The 15584-nt window shown below is 44.4% G+C and overlaps 1 long non-coding RNA gene across 3 annotated transcripts; it reads left to right on the top strand.

The window, feature by feature from the left end:
* Positions 1–176: 176 nt before the first annotated feature.
* Positions 177–12371, top strand: LOC147378953 (uncharacterized). 3 transcript variants are annotated; one of them, XR_015133421.1, is made up of 3 exons: positions 177–1294; positions 4345–4483; positions 11654–12371. It is a non-coding gene; the product is annotated as an uncharacterized LOC147378953 (long non-coding RNA). The 3 variants fall into 3 exon arrangements; XR_015133436.1 differs by having other exon boundaries at positions 479–1294; positions 4348–4483; XR_015133453.1 differs by having other exon boundaries at positions 479–1294; positions 3915–4483.
* The last annotated feature ends 3213 nt before the right edge of the window (positions 12372–15584 follow it).

The raw sequence follows: 15584 nt of genomic DNA, 5'->3' as shown, positions 1-15584 counted from the left end.
TTTTAACAATTGTGTCACACAGCAGGTGGGGGCAGCTTGTCCTCACAGGCTCTGTCAGCACCCTCTCAGCCCGCTACCATGAGCCTCCTCACAGGAGCACGTTCATACGCACAGCCTGCCTGGGGCTCAGCTCTGCTGGGGTGAAGCTTTGGGCACTCCATCCTCGGAAGGGCACAGGGTGGAGTGGAGAGGCTGTTCCTGGAAACCTGAGAACACTGGCAATAAAAAATGAGTCCCTGTCAGTCAAATAAGTATCCTGTCTGATGGTGCTGTATATGTTTTCATGTGTTTGTGGTCATTTTACTTTCTCATTTGATGTGTCTTACTTGGCAGTTCTTATGGTGTGCAAGGGTTTTTGGGTTTTTTTTTTTAGTTGATTTGTAGGAGCCAGTTTATGTTAAGGATCAGAACCTCTGTATAATCCATACTTTTCCTACTGGGCCATTTGTATCTTGATTCTCTGTTTTTGTTTTTAATTGAAGGATAATTGCTTTACAATATTGCATTCTGCTTGTTTTTTAAATGTACTGATTATTTTATGCAAACTAAGGTTACTTGTGCTTAATTTCAGATTATGAATATAGCTGACTTGTTTCAGAGAGATTGTCCCGGGATGGTCAGCTCAACTCTATGGGGAACGACTCACCTCCTGTGTTTGCCTCTTCTTGCCAGAGTCTGCCAGAGTCAGACGCTCTCGCCAGGGCCTCTCCCTGAGAGCAAGCGTTGTTGGAGGATCATGCACATGCTACTTGCTGGTGCAAAAACAAGAGAGGAGCATTCTCTTTCTACCTGAGACCATGCTGCATAAGTTTTAGGTCTTGAGTTAAAGAAGAAACACTTTCTCTAAACTGGATGCAGTAACAGTGTAATAACACTGTGTATAGCATTTGTCCTCTTTCCTCTGATACTCGTTTGGCTTCTCAGGTGGCACTAGTGGTAAAGAACATGCCTGCCAGTGCAGGAGCCATAAGAGAAGTGGGTTTGATCCCTAGGTCAGGAAGATCTCCTGAAGTAGGAAATGGCATCCCACCCCGGTATTCTTGCCTGGAAGATCCCATGGATAGAGGAGCCTGGCTGGCTACAGTCCATAGGGTCCCAAAGAGTCGGACACAACTGAAACTACTTAGCACTGTTGATACTCAATTTCAGTAATGAAGAATTCTTTTAAAAGGTAACTATATGCAAAACTTCAAAACCTCTTTATGTTCAAGAACAATCATCTTTGAACTATCTGAACAGGTAGCTGGACCACCCTCCCCACATGGGAAGTCTGAGAACCTGCAGCTTCACCCAGGTGAGCTCAGTCCCTTCCTCACCTCGATTCCCCACCCTCCCCCCCACCACTTCCCTACGTCCAGCAGTGCCCTTCAGGTTCAGTGTGAGAACTATTCCACATGAATCATGAGATGTTTTGGAAGTATTTGCCAGGGCCATATGAGACAAGAAACTGAGGCAATAACCCTTAGTTTTAAGTGCCAGCTAAGTGAGGGCAACTTACTCCTCAGGCTCTCATATCTATTAAAGAGCCACATGTCTTAAGTGTTCATTGCAGATGCCACAAGACAGAAGTTGAAAAGGGGCCACAAGGGGCCAGATGAAGCTTTGGGGAGGAGGGAGCACAGGTGTATTGCTACCTATTGCCACTCCAGTAGCAGTGAGCTGGACCTCCAGGTGTGCACCCAGGTACTGCAGCAACTCCCAGAGGAGCAGAGGATAAAGGCCATCTGGAGGCTGTTGTGCTGCGATGGGGTGGGACACAAGTTCAGACACAGTGGTTAGCATTTGCTTTACATCAGAAGGTAAAGAAAGAACGTCAACTTCTGGCATGATGAGATGAGAAGCTCTGTGTACATGCTAGCCAGCAAAATGGGTGAAAATTTAATTTTAAGCTTTTGGAAATGGTCGTAAGAGCATATACAACAAATGAAGAAACAGCTAAATGTGACAGTTGAGTAATAAAAACAAGTCTTTTTTCAATATAAATTTATTTCTTTTAATTGGAGGCTAATTATTTTACAATATTGTATTGGTTTTGCCATACATTGACATGAATCCGCCATAGGTGTACATGTGTTCCCCATAGGTTTGGAAGTTTTGGCCACAGCAGTCAGATTAGAAAAATAAAACGAATCCAAATTGGAAAAGAAGCAAAACTCACTGTTTGCAGATGACATGATCCTCTACATAGAAAACCCTAAAGACTCCACCAGAAAACTACTAGAGCTAATCAATGAATATAGAAAGTTACAGGATATAAAATCAACACACAGAAATCCCTTGCATTCCTATATGCTAATAATGAGAAAATAGAGAAATTAAGGAAACAATTCCATTCACCATTGCAACGAAAAGAATAAAATACTTAGGAATATATCTACCTAAAAAAATAAAAGACCTATATATAGAAAACTATAAAACACTGGTGAAAGAAAGAGGACACTAATAGATGGAGAAATATACCATGTTCATGGATTGGAAGAGTCAATATAGTGAAAATGAGTATACTACTCAAAGCAATCTATAGATTCAGTGCAATCTCTATCAAGCCACCAACAGTATTTTTCACAGAGCTAGAACAAATAATTTCACAATTTATATGGAAATACAAAAAAAACCCTCAAATAGCCAAAGCAATCTTGAGAAGGAACTGGAGGAATCAACCTGCCTGACTTCTGGCTCTACTACAAAGCCACAGTCATCAAGACAGTATGGTACTGGCACAAAGAGAGAAATATAGATCAATGGAACAAAATAGAAAGCCCAGAGATAAATCCACGCACCTAGGGACACCTTATCTTTGACAAGTCTGTTGTTTGAACCAAGACTATTCATTCCCTCCAACCTCTCAGCTGAGCCAAGCAGAAATCTACTGCAGACATGTGGAGCCAGGGACACAGGCTTCTGTCCCACCGGTTATCTGTTGGTACAGATATGTTCTGGGTGAGAGCAGATGAGAGATAACATGCTCTGTTCTTCTCTAGTGGGTGGAGTTTTCACCTTGAGCAAATGATTCTAACTATACAGGGTGCTGGGTGCTCTTCCAGCTAGTGAGATGGGAGGGACATAGTGCTTCTAACTATACAGGGCCAAGGTGCCCTTCCAACTCGTGAGATGGGAACAAAGGGCCTCCAAGTATACAGGGTCCTGGGTGCCCTTCCAGCTCATGAGATGGGAGGGACATAGTGCTTCTAACTATACATGGCCCCAGGTGCCCTCCCAGTTCATGAGATGGGGAAGAGACAACTGGGAAGACTTCAGGCTAATGACCCCCACTCCACTGAACATTTAGCTCCTGAAGCCAGGGAGTCACCCAGATGGATGGGAGCCACTGTTCTCACTTCAGAGCCCAAAACCCTGCTCAGAGATCTTCCTGCTGGGAGAAGCAAGCTGTAAAACAGGTAGCTCCTCACCTCTTGTAAAAGCGCAGACTTTCTTTGCATAGAGGAGGTCAGTCAGAAGGGCACTCTTGAAAGCAGTACAAGTGTGGTGAAAGGCAGTTGGGAGGAGGTTCATAGAGTCAATGAAGACACAGACTGAATTACAGGCCAACTAGTTTGCAGGAGAATCAGGGGAGGAGACAGCCAGGAAGAGCCCTCCTGAGGACAAACTTCAAACTCTGACCTTGGGAACTCTCTCTTCTGTAAATCCTAAATTAGGTTATTAGGCTATAGAACAGTTTATGCCCCTAGAGCATTGCTGACAACAGTAGAGCAATCAGCTGGGAATGGATGGACCTTCAGAGTCGAGTGTGGTCAGGGAAAGAGAGTGGAGATCGCTGCAATACCACTGTCATTTCAGGATGACTTTAAGAAGCAACAGTTATAACTGGACATGGAAAAACAAACTGGTTCCAAACTGGAAAGGAGTACATCAAGGCAGTATATTGTCACTCTGCTTACTTTGCTTATATACAGAATACATCATGCGAAATGCTGGGCTGGATGAAGCACATGCTGCAATCAAGACTGCCAGAAGAAATACCAATAACCTCAGATTTGCAGATGACACCACCCTTATGGCAGAAAGTGAAGAGGAATTAAAGAGCCTCTTCATGAAGGTGAAAAAGGAGAGCACAAAAGCTGGCCTAAAATTCAACATTCAAAAAAACTAAGATCATGACATCCAGCCCCATCACTTCATGGCAAATAGATGGGGAACCAATGGAAACAGTGACAGACTATCTTTTCTTGGGCTCCAGAATCACTGCAGATGGTGACTGCAGCTATGAAATTAAAAGAAACTCCTTGGGAAAAAAGCTATGACCAACCCAGACAGCATATTAAAAAGCAGAGATATTACTTTGCTGACAAAGGTCTGTCTATTCAAAGCTATGGTTTTTTCCAGTAGTCATGAATAGATGTGAGAGTTGTACCATAAAGAAGGCTGAGCATTGAAGAGCTGATGCTTTTGAACTGCAGTGGTCACTCGCCACAACTTCAGGAAGCCCACAAGCAGCAATGAAGACCCAGCGCAGCCAAAAAAAGTAAGTTTTTAAAAAGGATGATTAGAGGTCAAAAAAGTCAAGTAAATAAATAGATATGAGACACACAGAAAACAAAAAGTGAAATGCTAGAGGTAAATCCAACTATATCAATAATAACAGTAAATGTGAATGGGTTAAACAATTCATTCAAAAGGCAGATTTTTCAGACTCTGTGTGTGTATGTGCATTACCCTACTATCTGCTATTAAAAAAGCATGTTCTATCTAGATTCAAAGATACAAATAGATGGAAAGTAAAAGACTGGAAAAATATATTTCGTGCAAATAGCATATAACTTGTATCACAAAGTCATAGTGGCTTTACTGATTTTAGGTAAAATATACTTTAAAACAAAAATCAGGAAAAAAAAGTGGGACATTTTATGATGAAAGAATCCACCCATTAGAAAGACCTAATGATTATAATACATGTGCACCTCACAAAAGAGCACTGACATACACAGAGCAAAGCTGATGAAAAAGAAAGGATGATAGTTGGGACATCAATACACCATTTTCTACAATGGATAGAATAACCAGTCAGAACTTCAACAAGAAAATGAAGGAGTTGGACAGCACTGTAAACCAGCTGGACCTAAAGTGAAGTCGCTCAGTCGTGTCCAACTCTCTGCGACCCCATGGACTGTAGCCTACCAGGCTCCTCCATCCATGGGATTTTCCAGGCAAGAATACTGGAGTGGGTTGCCATTTCCTTCTCCAGAGGATCTTCCTGACTCAGGGACCAAACCCAGGTCTCCCGCATGGTAGGCAGACGCTTTACCGTCTGAGTGAAGAGCAGGATGCAGGGTCCTCCTGAGTGCTCACAGAACATTCTCCAGGCTAGATTCTACATCAGGCAATAGAGCAAACCTCAGTAAATTCTAAAAAGATATGAATTACTCATGTATAAAAGATATGAAGCATCAACTCAGTATTCTTGCCTTGAGAACCTCATGAACAGTATGAAAAGGCAAAAAGATAGGACACTGAAAGATGAACTCCCCAGGTCAATAGATGCCCAATATGCTACTGAAAATCAGTAGAGAAATAAATCCAGAAAGAATGAAGGGATGGAGCCAAAGCAAAAACAACACCCAGTTGTGGATGTGACTGGTGATAGAGGCAAGGCCCGACTAAAGGGCAATATTGCATAGGAACCTGGAATGTTAGGTCCATGAAACAAGACCATTTGGAAGTGGTCAAACAGGAGATGGCAAGAGTGAACATTGACATTCTAGGATTCAGCGAACTAAAATGGACTGGAATGGGTGAATTTAACTCAGATGACCATTATATCTACCACTGTGGGCAGGAATCCCTTAGAAGAAATGGAGTAGCCATCATGGTCAACAAAAGAGAACGACATGCAGTACTTGGATGCAATCTCAAAAACGACAGAATGATCTCTGTTCGTTTCCAAGGCAAACCATTCAATATCACAGTAATCCAAATCTATGCCCCGACCAGTAATGCTGAAGAAGCTGAAGTTGAACAGTTCTATGAAGACCTACAAGACCTTTTAGAACTAACACCCAAAAAAGATGTCCTTTTCATTATAGGGGACTGGAATGCAAAAGTAGGAAGTCAAGAAATACCTGGAGTAACAGGCAAATTTGGTCTTAGAGTAAAGAATGAAGCCGAAAAGAAGCTAATAGAGTTTTGCCACAAGAACACACTGGTCATAGCAAACACCCTCTTCCAAGAACACAAAAGAAGACCCTACACATGGACATCACCAGATGGCCAGCACCGAAAACAGATGGATTATATTCTTTGCAGCCAAAGATGGAGAAGCTCTATACAGTCCGCAAAAACAAGCTGGCTGTGGATCAGGTCAGATCAATCACTCAGTCATGTCCGACTCTTTGCCACCCCATGAATCGCAGCATGCCAGACCTCCCTGTCCATCACCAACTCCCGGAGTTCACTCAGAGTCAGTAATGCCATCCAGCCATCTCATCCTCTGTCGTCCCCTTCTCCTCTTGCCCCCAATCCCTCCCAGCATCAGAGTCTTTTCCAATGAGTCAACTCTTCGCATGAGGTGGCCAAAGTACTGGAGTTTCAACTTTAACATCATTCCTTCCAAAGAAATCCCAAAGCTGATCTCCTTCAGAATGGACTGGTTGGGTCTCCTTGCAGTCCAAGGGACTCTCAAGAGTCTTCTCCAACACCACAGTTCAAAAGCATCAATTCTTTGGCGCTCAGCCTTCTTCACAGTCCAACTCTCACAACCATACATGACCACAGGAAAAACCATAGCCTTGACTAGATGGACCTTTCTGCTTTTGAATATGCTATCTAGGTTGGTCATAACTTTCCTTCCAAGGAGTAAGCGTCTTTTAATTTCATGGCTGCAGTCACCATCTGCAGTGATTTTGGAGCCCCCCAAAATAAAGTCAGCCACTGTTTCCACTGTTTCCCCATCTATTTCCCATGAAGTGATGGGACTGGATGCCATGATCTTCATTTTCTGAATGTTGAGCTTTAAGCCAACTTTTTCACTCTCCACTTTGACTTACATCAAGAGGCTTTTTAGTTCGTCTTCACTTTCTGCTATAAGGGTGGTGTCATCTGCATATCTGAGGTTATTGATATTTCTCCCGGCAATCTTGATTCCAGCTTGTGTTTCTTCCAGTCCAGCATTTCTCATGATGTACTCTGCATATAGGTTAAATAAACAGGGTGACAATATACAGCCTTGATGTACTCCTTTTCCTATTTGGAACCAGTCTGTTGTTCCATGTCCAGTTCTAATTGTTGCTTCCTGACCTGCATACAAATTTCTCAAGAGGCAGATCAGGTGGTCTGGTATTTCATGAACTCCTTATTGCCAGATTCAGACTTAAATTGAAGAAAGTGGGGAAAACCACTAGACTATTCAGGTATGACCTAAATCAAATCCCTTATGATTATGCAGTGGAAGAGAGAAATAGATTTAAGGGGCTAGATCTGATAGACAGAGTGCCTGATGAACTATGGACGGAGGTTCATGACATTGTACAGGAGAGAGGGAGCAAGACCATCCCCAAGAAAAAGAAACGCAAAAAAGTAAAATGGATGTTTGAGAAGGCCTTACAAATAGCTGTGAAGAGAAGCTAAAAGCAAAGGAGAAAAGGAAAGATATAAGCATCTGAATGCAGAGTTCCAAAGAATAGCAAGGAGAGATAAGAAAGCCTTCCTTAGTGATAAGTAGAAAGAAATAGAGGGAAACAATGGAATGGGAAAGACTAGAGATCTCTTCAAGAAAATTAGAGATACCAATGGAACATTTCATGCAAAGATGGGCTTGATAAAGGACAGAAATGGTATGGACCTAACAGAAGCAGAAGATATTAACAAGAGGTGGCAAGAATACACAGAAGAACTGTACAAAAAAGATCTTCTCAACCCAGATAATCACGATGGTGTGATCACTCACCTAGAGCCAGACATCCTGGAATGTGAAGTCAAGTGGCCCTTAGAAAGCATCACTAGGAACAAAGCTAGTGGAGGTGATGGAATTCCAGTTGAGCTATTTCAAATCCTCAAAGATGGTGCTGTGAAAGTGCTGCACTCGATATGCTAGCAAATTTGGAAAACTCAGCAGTGGCCACAGGACTGGAAAAGGTAGTTTTCATTCCAATCCCAAAGAAAGGCAATGCCAAAGAATGCTCAAACTACCTACCACACAATTGGACTCATCTCACACGCTAGCAAAGTAATGCTCAAAATTCTCCAAGCCAGGCTTCAACAATACGTGAACCATGAACTTCCTGATGTTCAAGCTGGTTTTAGACAAGGCAGAGGAACCAGAGACCAAATTGCTAACGTCAGCTGTTTCATCGAAAAAGCAAGAGAGTTCCAGAAAAACATCTCAGTTCAGTTCAGTTCACTTCAGCCGCTCAATCGTGTCCGACTCTTTGCGACCCCATAAATCGCAGCACGCCAGACCTCCCTGTCCATCACCAACTCCCGGAGTTCACTCAGACTCACGTCCATCGAGTCAGTGATGCCATCCAGCCATCTCATCCTCTGTCGTCCCCTTCTCCTCCTGCCCGCAATCCCTCCCAGCATCAGACTCTTTTCCAATGAGTCAACTCTTCGCATGAGGTGGCCAAAGTACTGGAGTTTCAGCTTTAGCATCATTCCTTCCAAAGAAATCCCAAGGCTGATCTTCAGAATGGACTGGTTGGATCTCCTTGCAGTCCAAGGGACTCTCAAGAGTCTTCTTCAACACCACAGTTCGAAAGCATCAATTCTTTGGCGCTCAGCCTTCTTCACAGTCCAACTCTCACATCCATACATGACCACAGGAAAAACCATAGCCTTGACTAGACGGATCTTTGTTGGCAAACTGATGTCTCTGCTTTTCAATATGCTGTCTAGGTTGGACATAACTTTCCTTCCAAGGAGTAAACATCTTTTAATTTCATGGCTGCAGTCACTATCTGCAGTGACTTTGGAGCACAAAAAAACAGTCTGACACTGTTTCCACTCCCCATCTATTTCCCATGAAGTGATGGGATCGGATGCCATGATCTTAATTTTCTGAATGTTGAGTTTTAAGCCAACTTTTTCACTCTCCACTTTCATTTTCATCAAGAGACTTTTTCGTCTTCACTTTCTGCCATAAGGGTGGTGTCATCTGCATATCTGAGATTATTGATATTTCTCCCGGCAATATTGATTCCAGCTTGTGCTTCTTCCAGCTCAGCGTTTCTCATGATGTACTCTGCATAAAAGTGAAATAAGCAGGATGACAATATACAGCCTTGACGTACTCCTTTTCCTATGTGGAACCAGTCTGTTGTTCCATGTCCAGTTCTAACTGTTACTTCCTGACCTGCATACAGATTTCTCAAGAGGCAGGTCAGGTGGTCTGATATTCCCATCTCTTTCAGAATTTTTCACAGTCTATTGTGATCCACACAAAGGCTTTGGCATAGTCAATAAAGCAGAAATAGATGTTTTTCTGGAACTCTCTAGTCAATAAAGCAGAAATAGATGTTTTTCTGGAACTCTCTTGCTTTTTCCATGATCCAGTGGATGTTGGCAATTTGATCTCTGCTTCCTCTTCCTTTTCTAAAACCAGCTTGAACATCAGGAAGTTCACGGTCCACATGTTGCTGAAGCCTGGCTTGCAGAATTTTGAGCGTTACTTTACTAGCATGTGAGATGAGTTCAATTGTGTGGTAGTTTGAGCATTCTTTGGCATTGCCTTTCTTTAGGATTGGAATGAAAACTGACCTTTACCAGTCCTGTGGCCACTGCTGAGTTTTACAAATTTGCTAGCATATTGAGTGCAGCACTTTCACAGCATCATCTTTCAGAATTTGAAATAGCTCAACTGGAATTCCATCACCTCCACTAGCTTTGTTCCTAGTGATGCTTTCTAAGGGCCACTTGACTTCACATTCCAGGATGTCTGGCTCTAGGTGAGTGATCACACCATCGTGATTATCTGGGTCGTGAAGATCTTTTTTGTACAGTTCTTCTGTGTATTCTTGCCACCTCTTGTTAATATCTTCTGCTTCTGTTAGGTCCATACCATTTCTGTCCTTTATCGAGCCCATCTTTGCATAAAACGTTCCCTTGGTATCTCTAATTTTCTTGAAGAGATCTCTAGTCTTTCCCATTCTGTTGTATTCCTCTATTTCTTTGCATTGGTCACTGAGGAAGGCTTTCTTATCTCTCCTTTCTATTCTTTGGAACTCTGCATTCAGATGCTTATACCTTTCCTTTTCTCCTTGTTTTTCGCTTCTCTTCTTTTCACAGCTATTTGTAAGGCCTCCCCAGACAGCCATTTTGCTTTTTTGCATTTCTTTTCCATGGGAATGGTCTTGATCCCTGTCTCCTGTACAATGTCACAAACCTCATTCCATAGTTCATCAGGCACTCTATCTATCAGATCTAGTCCCTTAAATCTATTTCTCACTTCCACTGTATAATCATAAGGGATTCGATTTAGGTCATACGTGATGGTCTAGTGGTTTTCCCTACTTTCTTCAATTTAAGTCTGAATTTGGTAATAAGGATTTCATGATCTGAGCCACAGTCAGCTCCTGGTCTTGTTTTTGTTGACTGTATAGAGCTTCTCCATCTTTGGCTGCAAAGAATATAATCAATCTGATTTCGGTGTTGACCATCTGGTGATGTCTATGTGTAGGGTCTTCTTTTGTGTTGTTGGAAGAGGGTGTTTGCTATAACCAGTGCATTTTCTTGGCAAAACTCTATTAGTCTTTGCCCTGCTTCATTCCGTATTCCAAGGCCAAATTTGCCTGTTACTCCAGGTGTTTCTTGACTTCCTACTTTTGCATTCCAGTCCCCTATAATGAAAAGGACATCTTTTTTGGGTGTTAGTTCTAAAAGGTCTTGTCGGTCTTCATAGAACCGTTCAACTTCAGCTTCTTCAGCGTTACTGGTCAGGGCATAGACTTGGATTACTGTGATATTGAATGGTTTGCCTTGGAAATGAACAGAGATCATTCTGTCGTTTTTGAGATTGCATCCAAGTACTGCATTTCGGACTCTTTTGTTGACCATGATGGCTACTCCATTTCTTCTGAGGGATTCCTGCCCACAGTAGTAGATATAATGGTCATCTGAGTTAAATTCACCCATTCCAGTCCATTTTAGTTCGCTGATTCCTAGAATGTCGACATTCACTCTTGCCATCTCTTGTTTGACCACTTCCAATTTGCCTTGATTTATGGACCTGACATTCCAGGTTCCTATGCAATATTGCTCTTTACAGCATCGGACCTTGCTTCTATCACCAGTCACATCCACAACTGGGTGTTGTTTTTGCTTTGGCTCCATCCCTTCATTCTTTCTGGAGTTATTTCTTCTCTGATCTCCAGTAGCATATTGGGCACCTACTGACCTGGGGAGTTTCTCTTTCAGTATCCTATCATTTTGCCTTTTCATACTGTTCATGGGGTTCTCAAGGCAAGAATACTGAAGTGGTTTGCCATTCCGTTCTCCAGTGGACCACATTCTGTCAGATCTCTCCACCATGACCCACCCGTCTTCGGTTGCCCCATGGGCATGGCCTAGTTTCATTGAGTTAGACCAGGCTGTGATCCTAGTGTGATTATACTGACTAGTTTTCTGTCAGTATGGTTTCAGTGTGTCTGCCCTCTGATGCCCTCTTGCAACAACTACTGTCTTACTTGGGTTTCTCTTACCTTAGGCATGGAATATCTCTTCATGGCTGCTCCAGCAAAGCACAGCCGTTGCTCCTTACCTTGGACGAGGGGTATCTCCTCACCTCTGCCCTTCCTGGTCTTCAACGTGGGATTGCAAGCCTTTGACTGTGTGGATCACAGTAAACTGGAAAATTCTGAATAAGATGGAAATACAAGACCACCTGACCTGCCTCTTGAGAACTCTGTATGCCGGTCAGGAAGCAATAGTTAGAACTGGACATGGAACAACAGACTTGTTCCACATAGGAAAAGGAGTACGTCAAGGCTGTATATTGTCACCCTGCTTATTTAACTTACATGAGAGTACATCATGAGAAACCCTGGGCTGGAAGAGGCACAAGCTGGAATCAAGATTGCTCGGAGAAATATCAATAATCTCAGATATGCAGATGACACCACCCTTATGGCAGAAAGTGAAGAAGAACTAAAGAGCCTCTTGATACAAGTGAAAGAGGAGAGTGAAAAAGTTGACTTAAAGCTCAACATTTAGAAAACTAAGATCGTGGCATCCAGTCCCATCACTTCATGGCAAATAGATGGAGAAACAGTGGAAACAGTGGCTGACTTTATTTTGGGGGGCTCCAAAATCACTGCAGATGGTGATTGCAGCCATGAAATTATAAGATGCTTACCTCTTGGAAGAAAAGTTATGACCAACCTAGACAGCATATTAAAAAGCAGAGATATTACTTTGTTAACAAAGGTCCGTCTAGTCAAGGCTGTTTTTCCAGTAGTCATGTATGGATGTGAGAGTTGGACTATAATGAAAGCTGAGCACCAAAAAATTGATGCTTTTGAACTGTGATGTTGAAGACTCTTGAGAGTCCCCTGGGCTGCAATGAGATCCAACCAGTCCATTCTAAAGTAGATCAGTCCTGGGTGTTCATTGGAAGCACTGATGTTGAAGCTGAAACTCCAATACTTTGCCCACCAGATGCAAAGAGCTGACTCATTTGAAAAGACCCTGATGCTGGGAAAGATTGAAGGCAGAAGGAGAAGGAGACGACATAGAATGAGATGGTTGGATGGCATCACCGACTCAATGGCCATGAGTTTGGGTAAACTCAAGGAGTTGGTGATGGACAGGGAGGCTTGGCTTGCTGCGGTTCATGGGGTTGCAAAGAGTCAGACACGACTGAGCGACTGAACTGAAGTAAACTGATGAATCATCAAACATGAATTATTATAATTAAAGCAGAAGTACTGAGGACTCCAGCCCCTCAGGGATGAAGATTTGGCTCAGTTCAGTTCAGTCACTCAGTCATGTCCAACTCTTTGCAACCCCATGGACTGTAGCATGCCAGGCTTCCCTGTCCATCACCACCTCCCAGAGCTTACTCAAGCTCATGTTCATCAAGTTGGTAGTGCCATCTAACCATCTTGTCCTCTCTTGTTCCCTTTTCCCCCTGCCTTCAATCCTTCAGAGCATCAGGGTCTTTTTCAAGGAGTCAGTTCTTTGCGTCAGGTGGCCAAAATATTGGAGTTTCAGCTTCAACATCAGTCCTTCCAATGAATATGCAGGACTGATTTTCTTTAGGATTGACTGGTTTGATCTCTCTGCAGTCCAAGGGACTCTCAAGAGTCTTCTCTAACACCACAGTCCAAAAGCATGGTTCATTAACATAGCGTTAAAAAGACATTTCCATGAGAAAAATGCATTGGTCAGTTCAGGTGGAACCAGGTGTCACCATGGCAACACAGGAATAGAAAAGAAAAGACATCTGCCACTTGCAGTTTATTTCTCCTGCCGCTTGGGGACCTCTGGCCTCCCTCCAGAGGCTGTTAACAGTCTCAAATAGACTCAGAAAAAGAAAAAAGAATTTGACAAAATTCAACACTATTAGAACAGAAGGAAATTTATCTAACCTGATAAACTGCAAAACCCAAGGCTAACCTCGTTTTTAGAGATGAAAGACTGAATGCTTCCCCCTAAGATCATGGACACTTAGGGCAGCTTCACACAAGATATAAGAGGCAGAAGAAGGGGAAGGAGTATACCTGTGGTATATCCACACCATCCAACACCTGTTTCTGAACGAGAACACTGCAGTCCAGAGGGACCCAACTGCAGCATGTCTGGCTGGGGACTGTGATGTCCCCACTTCCCCCTGCCCTCCACCTGCCTACAGTCTGATCTTGAGTGAGGCCTGCTACCCTGGGCACAGGCACAGTTCCTCCAGGACCACCCAGGCACATAGTGCTGCCTTGCTAACCTGGCATTTCCTAGCTTCCCTGGGTTCTTGCTGAGACAGTCCCACAGCTAGGCAAGGTCATAGCCTCGATCGGGGAGGCCTGCTTCCTGAGTATAGAGCAAGTTCCCCAGGGAGTTTTGTGTACTGGGAGCTGTGCGGCCTATGTGACCCAGTGTCCCACACCCTGCCCATCACAAGGGGGAACGTTTCCAGAGTGGCCCCCCCTTTGTACCTCACACAAAGGGAGCAGCATGATGAATGGGTGATGCTGGGGTCGGGCTGTGTCCTGGAGGAGGTCGCCAGTCTCAGCCCTGGCTTTGCTCCAATTCAAGTTTGGAGTCCAAACCTCCCTGCTTGGCCTCCTGCCAATGTGCCTGAATGGTGCGTCTTTTCCCATGCTCTCCGTGACAGGAGGCCAGTCATTTCCGTCCCAAACAGAGTGAGAGGAGGTCACGAAAGGGTCTTACTGTGCACACTACTAGCAGACATGCCATGAAGCTCCTAATTCAAGGGGTGCTTTAGAGGTGAGGGACTGGGCAGCCCTTGTCCATGCCTGCCTGACCCTAAGGCCATCCAACTGCCATCATGGGGGGCCCAGGCCATGTCTGAGCTCCAGCCAGATGAAATGAAGAGTGAGTGCAACTGGCCCCAATCTGTCTCCTGATGCCCAGACGGCTCCATCCACCTCAGTTATAAGAACCCAAGTTTTCTGGGCCTGAGAGGGATGAATGCCTGAATTTAAATGTCCTGCTCAAGAAAGTCTTGATACTGTGAACCGACATGTAAGTTGGCTTCTGAGGCTCATACAAGACAACTAACGTCTAAGCCCCAATTTTAATTTTGATTATACCCTGTGGTGTATATTCCAGATGGCCTTATTTCTCATTGCATTTGAATAAATGTGATAAATTTGAACTAAAAGCAAATAAAAATAAAGCCATGAAACAGCAGCACACAAACCCTGGGACCTCATGGGGCAGAGATGTGGGCCTTCCCAGAACTTCCCAGGAAGAATTGCCAAACTCTCTCCAGGGCCTCAGCTGGGGGCTGGCAGGCCAGAGCTGAAGGGCCCCCTTGCCTTGAAGACTAGGGTGGGTCCTTTAGGGAGCAATTCCCAGGCTCATGGAGCTCAAGGGCTGTCACTGTGAAGACAAGCTGAGAAGGGTGGGGAGTCGGGGGTGCCATTGGCCCAGGAAAGCTCACTTCCCTCTGTAGCTGCAGGGAAGCAGGGCTGGTGCTGAGGAGGCTCAGGACTAAAATGGGGGCTGAAAGTGAGAGCCAGCTGACAGAGGCCCTGGGACTGATCCCAGGGCCAGGGAAGACTGGGAGAGCAGGGGGCCTGTGCCTCCCCACCTCCACCTCCAGGTCACTGCTTCTGGTTCTCCCGGGGCCTGGGGTTATTTCAGTTGCTGTGGCCTTCAGGGTAGGGTGTGGCCAGACTCAGGGTTGGGGTTGGAAGGCAGAAACCTTGAGTCCCCCTCCCTTGGTATCAGGAGTTGAGGATCCCTCCCCTTGGTGGCAGGAAAGTCTGGCAATACTGTTGCCTGGACTGGACTGCAGGCAGGGACAGCAGTGCCCATTGGGGTGGTCCACAGTGTCGAGAGGGTGGGAGGTGGGTCCCTGGCAGGCTTCAGCCTCTTTGACAGCACTTGACACTACTGGGCCAGAAGATGGGCTCCTGGCCCTGGCCCTGGCCTGGGGTCTTGGCCCAGAGATAATCAAT

This window comes from Bos grunniens, chromosome 1, assembly GCF_055505025.1.
Source record: "Bos grunniens cultivar Pamir isolate PY7600 chromosome 1, Bosgru_T2T1.0, whole genome shotgun sequence".
Lineage (NCBI taxonomy): Eukaryota > Metazoa > Chordata > Mammalia > Artiodactyla > Bovidae > Bos > Bos grunniens.
This window is presented reverse-complemented; position numbering and strand designations above follow the sequence as displayed.